The sequence below is a fragment of the Globicephala melas genome, chromosome 2 (assembly GCF_963455315.2).
Source record: "Globicephala melas chromosome 2, mGloMel1.2, whole genome shotgun sequence".
NCBI lineage: Eukaryota > Metazoa > Chordata > Mammalia > Artiodactyla > Delphinidae > Globicephala > Globicephala melas.
Genome location: NC_083315.2, coordinates 174,323,817 through 174,333,488, shown reverse-complemented (window position 1 = coordinate 174,333,488; position 9,672 = coordinate 174,323,817). Strand labels below are relative to the sequence as shown.

At 46.6% G+C, this 9,672-nt stretch overlaps 1 pseudogene; it reads left to right on the top strand.

Moving 5' to 3' along the window:
- The first annotated feature begins 7,849 nt into the window (after positions 1-7,849).
- Positions 7,850-7,950, top strand: LOC115867409 (U6 spliceosomal RNA; annotated as a pseudogene).
- Positions 7,951-9,672: the final 1,722 nt, after the last annotated feature.

Sequence of the window (9,672 nt, the reverse complement as noted above, 5' to 3'; positions counted from 1 at the left end):
GAGAGCGGCTGCTTGCAGCCTGCACCGTGAGTCAGCACCACCCAGGAGACGCAGCCATTTGGGCATCCAAGGGACTCAAACATCTGCAAACTGGCTCCGAGCCTGGGCAACAGGGCAGCAGGCTCCGGAGGTGCAGCCCTATATGTGAGATAGGCTCAAAATTAAAAGTGTTTGTTGTTTCTAAGAGAATGGAAATCAGAGGAACCTGAACCATCAGTCTACAAGGATCCGTACATTGATCAAATGTGCCTGCATTTCTGTTTTCTAAAGATGTTTGCTGTGTTGAATAAATACATCGTAAGAAGAATGGTCTATGTTGACTGACGGCTTACAGAGGGTGCCCAGCACTCTAAATTCCTTATCCTGGGGGCTGGCTAGACTGCCCCCAGCTGACAGGGAAGGGGATATTTTTGTGAGATGCTCCCTTGGCCTCCTGGGGCAGGACTCTGCCCCGAGCTGACTCTGTGTGTGTTGGGGGGGACCCTCCACCCAAACCTGGCCTCTCCCACCGCAAACTCTGTTTGGCATCTCCGCTTTCTCTTGTTCATAGTAGAGGCTGCTTTCAGTTGGCAGTAGGCAGTGGGTGCTGGCGAGAGAGAATTCTTTCTAAGTTGATGGGGGATGGTAGTGGCTGCTGGGCCACATGTATTTTATCAGAAGTTGGTGATGAACTGTCCACATGTCCATTCCCCGCCCTTCTTCTTCAAGTACTGCACTGGATGGCCCCTCGAATCCAAGCTGAGGGCTCCTTCTCATCCCCATCTTCCCTCTCCCTCTCCCTCTCCCAACCCTGGGCCACACTGAGCCCTCAGCGGAAGTCCGGCTGGCCCAGCACCTTCAGCCTCTGCGTCTGGCATTCCCCTCTCCCCCCTCGAAATTCCACATTGGGTTCGCCCATTCACTCACTCACTCATTCATTCATTCATTCCATGGGCTCATTCCCAGCACCAGCAGGGCCTGGCGCAACGTGGGTGCTTGGTTAATGGCTGTGAAAGCAACGCCTCACGTCTCGGGAACGCGGTGCCGGGTGGCAGCGGCGGCCGGTCCACAGAGCATATTTTGGATTTTGACCTTCCCAGCTGCTCGAAACCAGGCAGCGTCATTCCGTCGCCAGCGCGGGACTCCACCCACCTATCGCTCACCGGGCTACAGGACACTTTCTGATGAAGGTCGTCCTGGCATCCCCCCCTTTTCTGTCTCGGTTCCTTGTCTGATGAGCCTCTGGGTGAGTCTGGAATCACCCCGGGCTCCTGGCGACTTTGAGCCGGGCTGAACGCGGCTGGGGGGCGGGCGGGTGGGGGTGGGAAGCGCCGCTAAGGAACAGAGCGGTCGCTTGGCGCCCTCTAGTGGCGCCGCGGAGGACGCGCACCCCGGAATCTTTTCCGGTCGCTCCTAGGCCTCCTCCCAGCCTGCTGCCCCATCCGTCCCGGGGACGCCTCCAGGTTCACCTTCCCAAGGTCACCCGGGTGACTCGTCCAGGGTCGCAAAGCGAGCAATGGCGGTGACCAGAGGGAAATGCCAGCCCGTGGTCCAGCCTGCATCCCACCGCCCAATGATAAAGTTAGAGGAGATTGCCTCTAATGCAGACAGTTCAGTCTCTCTCCTGCGCGCAAGCCCCCCGGGACGCCTCCGCTGCCCTGGCCGCTCCTCTGGAGGTACCCAGCCTCTTCTCTTACCTGAGAACTGTCTGTGTCCCCAGCCACGGCCACCGCTCCCTGGGGACGCTGGGCCCCACCACCTCTCATGGACATCGTCTCTGAAATCGTGCCCTCGCCCTCAAACGTTCCCTCTCTCCCTCCTGGGTTCTTCCCGGCCACGTCCAAGCTGCTCCAATGCATCCCTTCTTTCGAGAAACCCTTGCCACACCTTCCTGCCAGCACTTCTCATGCTTTGCTGACTTCTTCAGGAAAACTCCTTGAAAATGAGCATAGGTGGGGACTGCCTCTCACCCAGACCAACCCCCCCCCCCCCGCAAGTGCTGTTGTCAAGGTCACCAATGGCCTCCACGTGGGCAAATCCAGTGACCAGTTCTGGGCCCTTCTCTTGCTCGACCCTTGGACGCCATTGACACTGCGCGGCTTGTGTGTGCTGTCAACACTCCCTCCCAGCCCTGTGACACTCAGTACGTCTGCACACCGATGAGTCCCAACCTTAGAAGTCACATCTGCTGTTGTTGGGTGGAGTGTTCTAGAAAATGCCAATCAGGCCAACTTGGCTGAAAGTGTTAAGACCTATATCCGTGCTACTTGTTCTACCTATTGAAAGAGGTGTTGAACTTTTGGCTTATAACTGTGCAATTGTCTCTCTCCACGCAGTTCAGTCTGTTTTTGCTTCCTGTATTTTGAAGCTCTATTATTAGATACATAAAGCATTGTCGTGTCCTTTTCATGAATCGACCCCTGGATCACAGTGAAACGCCCCACTTTATTCCTGGTAGCCTTATTTGCTCTGAAATTTACTTCATCTGATATGAGCACGGTCTCTCTGGCTTTCTCTGGATCAGTGTTAGTGTGATGTCTTTTCCATCCTTCGCTTTTACCCCATCTGTGCCTTTATACTGGGTTGCCCAAAATGTTCGTTTGGTTTTTTCCGTAAGCTGGCTCTAGTAGCACTTAGTTGTCTTTAACTTCATTCGAAACAATTTTGTTAGATTGTACGTGACAGCTGTCACATCCGCGTGCATTTTAAAAAAAGTATCAAAATTGGTGAATTTCTGTGCAGCCATTTTAATATGGAAGAAAAAAAAGCAACATTTTCAGCATATTATGCTTTATTATTTCAGGAAAGGTAAAAATGCAACTGAAATGCAAAAAAAGATTTGTGCAGTGTATGGAGAAGGTGCTGTGACTGATCCAACGTGTGAGAAGTGGTGTGCGAAGGTTCGTGCTGGAGATTTCTCGCTGGACGATGCTCCACGGTCGGGTAGACCAGTTGAAGTTGACAGCGATCAAATGAAGACATTAATTGAGAACAACCAACGTTATACATGGCTGACATACTCAAAATATCCAAGTCAAGCACTGAAAATCATTTGCACCAGCTTGGTTATGTTCATCGCTTTGACGTTTGGGTTCCACATAAGTTAAGCGAAAAAAACCTTCTTGACCATATTTTCCCATGCGATTCTCTACTGAAACGTAAGGAAAATGTTCCGTTTTTAAAACAAATTGTGACGGGCGGTGAAAAGTGGATACGGTACAATAATGTGGAACAGAAGAGATCGTGGGGCAAGCGAAATGAACCACCACCAACCACACCAAAGGCCGGTCTTCATCCAAAGAAGGTGATGTTGTGTACATGGTGGGATTGGAAGGGAGTCCTCTATTGTGAGCTTCTTCCAGAAAACCAAACGACTAATTCCAACAAGCACTGCTCCCAGTTAGACCAACTGAAAGCGGCACTTGACGAGAAACGTCCAGAATTAGTCAACAGAAAACACACAATCTTCCATCAGGATAACACAAGACCGCATGTTCCTCTGATGACCAGGCAAAGACTGTTACCGCTTGGCTGGAAGCTCTGATTCATCCGCCGTGTTCACCAGACATTGCAACTTCAGATTTCCATTTATTTCGGTCTTTACAAAATTCTCTTAATGGAAAAAAAATGTCAATTCCCTGGAAGACTGTAAAAGGTACTCGGAACAGTACCTTTTATCAAGAAGATAAAAAGTTTGGGGAAGATGGAATTATGAAGTTGCCTGAAAAATGGCAGAAGGCAGTGGAACAAAAGTGTGACTACTTTGTTCAATAAAGTTCTCGGTGAAAATGAAAGACGTGTCTTCTATTTTTATTTGAAAACCGAAGGCACTTTTTGGCCAACCCAATATTTAAAGTGGGTTTCTTATAGTTGGCTCTTGCTGTAAAAAAAATCCTGACAATCTCTGCCCTTTATTTGCGGGGTGGTGTGGGGTTAGAGATATGGCTGGGTGAAGTCACCATCTTGATATTTGTTTTCTATTTGTCCCACCTGTTCTTTGCCCAGAAGTGAACCCTTGATTCCCCTCCCCGACACCCCCAGAGCTCCCCATCCCAGGAAACACTGCCTGCCTCACCCAGGTGCTCAGGGTGTTCCTTGGTGTCTCTGAAAAAACTCCCAGCCCCTCACATCTCCGTCTGGTCCAGCAGCAAACCCTGCCACTCTCCCCGGACGCCTCCCAAATCGGGCATCTCTTCTCCACCTGCACTGCCAGTCCCAGCCTAAGGGTCTTCCCCTCTTTCTAAAATGCTCTTCCTAACAGAAAGACTCACAGACACAGAAAACAAACTTATGGTTACCAGTAGGGAAAGGGGGGTGGGGGGGAGGGATAAGATAGGAGTTTGGGATTAACTGATACACGCTACTTTATATAAAATAGATAAACAACAAGGTCTTACTGTATAACACGAGAAACTATATTCAATATCTTGTAATAACCTATAATGGAAAAGAATCTGAAAAAAAATATATGAATCACTTTGCTGTACACCTGAAACTAACACAACACTGTAAATCAGCTATATTTCAATAATTTTTTTTTTTTTTTTTTGCATGGTACGCGGGCCTCTCACTGTTGTGGCCTCTCCCGTTGCGGAGCACAGGCTCCGGACGCGCAGGCTCAGCGGCCATGGCTCACGGGCCCAGCCGCTCCGCGGCATGTGGGATCTTCCCGGACCGGGGCACGAACCCGTGTCCCCTGCGTCGGCAGGCGGACTCTCAACCAGTGCGCCACCGGGGAAGCCCAATAAAAATTTTTAAAAAATAAAAAATAAAAAGAATGCTCTCCCTCCAGGGTCCTAAGGAGCTTGCTCCTTCTCTGCGCCAGACCTCTGCTCAAGCGTGACCCTTCAGAGGGGCCTTCAAAATAACACCACCACTGCTCACCCCTTTGTTTATTGCTTCATTTTCCTCCAGAGCACGTTTCCCTGCATGACACATATTTGTGCTTCTTGCTTAGGGTCTGAGTCCCCACCTAGAACGTGATTCCATGAGGTCCAGGGCTTGCTCTGGTTAACACTGAACCTTAGAGTGGGCCAGTGGCTGGAACTGCGTCTTTGCTCACTGTGGGTGAGGAGGGAATCTTTGAGGCCTGAGGAAATAAACAGAGTAATTCTGTTCCCTTCAGGTGAATTACAGGCTGATTCTAAAAGAACAGAAGTTAAAAAAAAAAAAAAAAGTGGGACTTCTCTGGCAGTCCAGCGGTTAAGACTCTGCGCTTCCAATGCAGGGGGCATGGGTTTGATCCCTGGTCGGGGAACTGAGATCCTTCATGCCACACAGCACAGCCAAAAAAAAAAAAAAAAAAAAACAACCAGTATTACTCAGCAGGTGTTAGCTACAAACACATCAAAGCCGATTTGTAAAGACACGGTCACAGCTTATTTCTATGATGTCCCTCACGTCACACGCACGTGTTGATCGCCGCTCTAAGTCATCCCAGGTGTTTGGAGCTCATCTCCTTCCAAACCCACAATGCATTCCTTCATTTCCTCAAGACTTTGGGAAGAGGCGACACAAATATAAAGTTCTCAATGCATCTTCATGAAGAGTTACTTGATGGGATATCTGGGGATTTGAGAGGTTGGATTACGTCCCCCAGAAGACACGTTGAAGTCCTGACCCCTGGAACCTGTGAATGTGACCTTACTTGGAAATAGGGTCTTTGCAGATGCAATTAAGATGAGGTCATTTTGGATTAGCATGGGCCCTAAATCCAATGACTGGTGTCCTTATAAGAAAAAGGGAAATTTGGACCCAGACACACAGACACACACAGGACGAACAATGTGTGACGACAGAGGCAGAGATTGGAGCGATTCGTCCACAAGCCAAGGGTTGTCAGCCGCCACCAGGAGCCGGTAGAGAGGCCTGGAGCAGATCTTCCCTCAGAGTCTCCAGAAGGAGCCAGCCCTACCAACACCTGGATTGTGGATGTCCAGCCTTCAGAACTGCGTGAGAGCAAATTTCTACTGTTCTAACCACCCAGCGTGTGGTAATTTATTACAGCAGCCCTAGGGAATGAATGCACCACTGTTCCAGAGACAGCTTAATAATTTGACCGGCACACCGAATCCTGCATCATGGAAGCTTTAAGACTATGGGACGGAAGGCAGCTAGGTCTCCTTCTGCAGAAAACGAAGTTGTCTGAGACTTCCTGTGGCTGTGGGATAGATCACCCCACTGCAAGTCTGTCACTGTGTCCTCCGCAAAATAGAATGGGCGAAAGACCTGTGTGTCTGATGGGGCACAAAGATATGAGCTTTGGGCAAACCTTTTATGAGTGCCATTGCGACATGCTGCTTTCAGTGTCCTCATGCAGCATTCCGGGATTCACTCTGATGTTGACATGGAATACCGTCTGGTCATTAAATGTGAGGGACCGGCAGAGCGAGCTTCATCTTCTGGGACCTCTGACACCTACAGCAGAAATTGCAGGTGCAGGTGGTAAGATTTCGCTTTCTGCCCCTCATGAAGAATCTGCTGGACCGCAAGCTGAGGGACGTCTAGCGCAAGGCTAGCTCTTTTGTTGGTTTCCTGGGACTTCCTGAATGGTGATTTGTGCTCCCTCAAACATAAGTTTCTGCTCCGTGCCCTCTCTTTCTGTTCCATCTGTTTGTATCAGCAAGAAACATTATGACCAGGTGGAGGCTTTGGGGGTTTTTTGTTTTTTAAAAATTTTACATTATATTGGCATATAGTTGATTTACAATGTTGTGTTAGTTTCAGGTGTACAGCAAAGTGATTCATTTATATATATACATATACATATATCCATTGTTTTTCAGATTCTTTTCCCATATAGGTTATTACAGAATACTGAGTAGAGTTCCCTGTGCCTTACAGTAGGTCTTTGTTGATTATCTATTTTATATATAGTAGTGTGTATGTGTTAATCCCAAACTCCTAATTTATCCCTCCCGCTACCCCCCTTTCCCCTCTGGTAACCATAAGTTTGTTTTCTATGTCTGTGAGTCTGTTTCCATTTTGTAAATAAGTTCATTCGTATCAATTTTTAAGAGTCCACATATAAGTGATATCATATGATATTTATCTTTCCCTGTCTGACTTACTTCACTTAATATGATATTCTCTAGGTCCATCCATGTTGCTGCAAATGGCATTATTTCATTCTTTTTTATGGCTGAGTAGTATCCCATTGTATATATGTACCACATCTTCTTTATCCATTCACCTGTCGATGGACATTTAGGTTGCTTCCATGTTTTGGCTATTGTGAATAGTGCTGCTATGAACATAGGGGGTGCATGTATCTTTTCAAAGTATGTTTTTCTCTGGATATATGCCCAGGAGTGGGATTGCTGGATCATATGGTAGTTCTATTTTTAGTTTTTTTTTTAGAGAACCCAGGGGAAGGTTTTTGAAGTGATCTCTGCACTTGTAGTCACAGAACCCAGTAGAGCAAACTCCAACATACAACCTCAGGGAAAGTAAGGGTAACTGTATCAATCATGAGAGGCTGGGTTATACTGCAGGGACAAATGACAGTCAAACCTCAGTGGCTAGAACATTTCTTGCCCCAGCTCCATGTCTATCTGGGGTTGGCTGTGACTTTGCTGCATGTGCTCTTATTCTGAGACCCGGGCAGATGGGACAGCTTCTATCTGGAGCACTGTCTGTTGGGCACTCTAGAGCCCAAGAGCCACAACTACTGAGCCCACGTGCTACAACTACTGAGCCTGCGCTCTAGAGCCTGTGAGCCACAAGTACCGAAGCCCGTGCACCTAGAGCCCGTGTTCTGCAACAAGAGAAGCCACCGCAACGAGAAGCCTGCGCACCACAACGAAGAGTAGCCCCCACTTGGCGCAATTAGAGAAAGCCTGTGCGCAGCAACGAAGACCCAATGCAGCCAAAAATAAATAAATTTATTTTCTAAAAACTGGAAGGATACAGAGAAGGTGAGCACGATCCTGCACAAGGGGGACACAAATTCATGAAGCGCTCTGAATCTTTACAACAGTGTGAGTGTACTTAATACCACAGAACTGTACACTTGGAAGTGGACGGGGTGGCAGATTTTATAGTATGTGTATTTAACCACAATTTTAAGAAAAAAAACTGATCAGGAGTAGTTTGGGCAGTGCTTGCCTTCTTCTCATTGTATAACTTCGGATATGGAATGAGCATCTTTTCTCTGCCATGGTGAACCGTCATCGTCTTTTCTAGGTCTGGACCAGCCTCCAACGTGACCTTTGCAGGTTGAGTGATTTGACACGTCTCTGAGTTCCTTTACCGCGAAGGTTTTTGCCAGCACCACTTCCTCGGCATCTTCCTCCTTCTTGTCCCTCCCCAGGTCCCTCAGCCACACACCTCCAGCCCTGGAGCAGCGGCAGAGCCTGCACCCCAACCCTCCCCTGTCCTCCTTTCCTTCTAGGACCGTCACCCTTCACTCCAGTTGCACTGCCAGCTTTATTAGTGTTTTTGGCACCCTTCCTGCACTTCCACCTTTTGGCCAATTCCCTGTGTCAATGATGCATTTTTGTAAGACATTAAGTGGGTTTATCACAGAAGGCAACACAACTACACACTTTGCTGGCTGTGTAGGAACTGAGTAGCAGGTGTGTGGTGACCAACAACTTTTATTTTTTAAATTTTTATTTATTTATTTTTTAATTTTTTGGCCGTGTTGGGTCTTCGTTGTTGTGTGCAGGCTTTCTGTAGTTGCGAGTAGGCAAATAGAGTAGGCAAGTGGGGGCCTACTCTTTATTGTGGTACGTGGGCTTCTCATTGCAGTGGCTTCTCTTGTTGCAGAGCACGGGCTCTAGGCTCGTGGGCTTCAGTAGTTGTGGCTTGCCAGCTCAGTAGTTGTGGCTCACGGGCTCTAGAGCGCAGACTCAGTAGCTGTGGCGCACAGGCTTAGTTGCTCCGCGGCATGTGGGATCTTCCTAGACCAGGGCTTGAACCCATGCCCCTACATTGGCAAGCGGATTCTTAACCACTGCGCCACCAGGGAAGCCCTGACCGACTTTGAAAGTAGCGCCATGATGGGTTGTGGGTCTGAGGCGCACCTGCTGGTGATTTGCAGACTGAATAGCTTGCAGCACAGTTAGTACTTGACGCAGTTACTCACGTTAACGCATCGAGGTAACTGATATTTGACTATATTATTAACTATATTATATTAGTTTTATTATATATTATTATAATATATTATATATAATTATTATATAAATAATATATAAAATAAATAATATATTATACATTAATATTTATAATATTATATAGTTATATTATAACTATATATTAGTTTTATTATATTATATTATAATTATTATATATAATTATAATATAATTATAATTATAATATATATATTAGTTTTATTATAATTATAATATATACTCTATATATTAGTTTTATTATATATTATTATAATATATTATATATATCATTATATAATGTATAATTATTATATAAATAATATATATAATAAATAATTATATATATTATTAATATTTACAATATTATATTATAACTATATAATATTATCTATATTAACTATAACTGATATTTGGCGTTATTTAACTAGACCACAGTAATTAAAATCTGTGCACATCGGAACTGTGCAAAGTAGGGACCACCTACACTGCCACTTTCCCTCTGTCTTCCTGCGCCTTCTCCCCCTGCAAGCAGGAGCTGGCCTGGGTCCCTTGCCGTAGGATTAAAAGCAGAAGGTG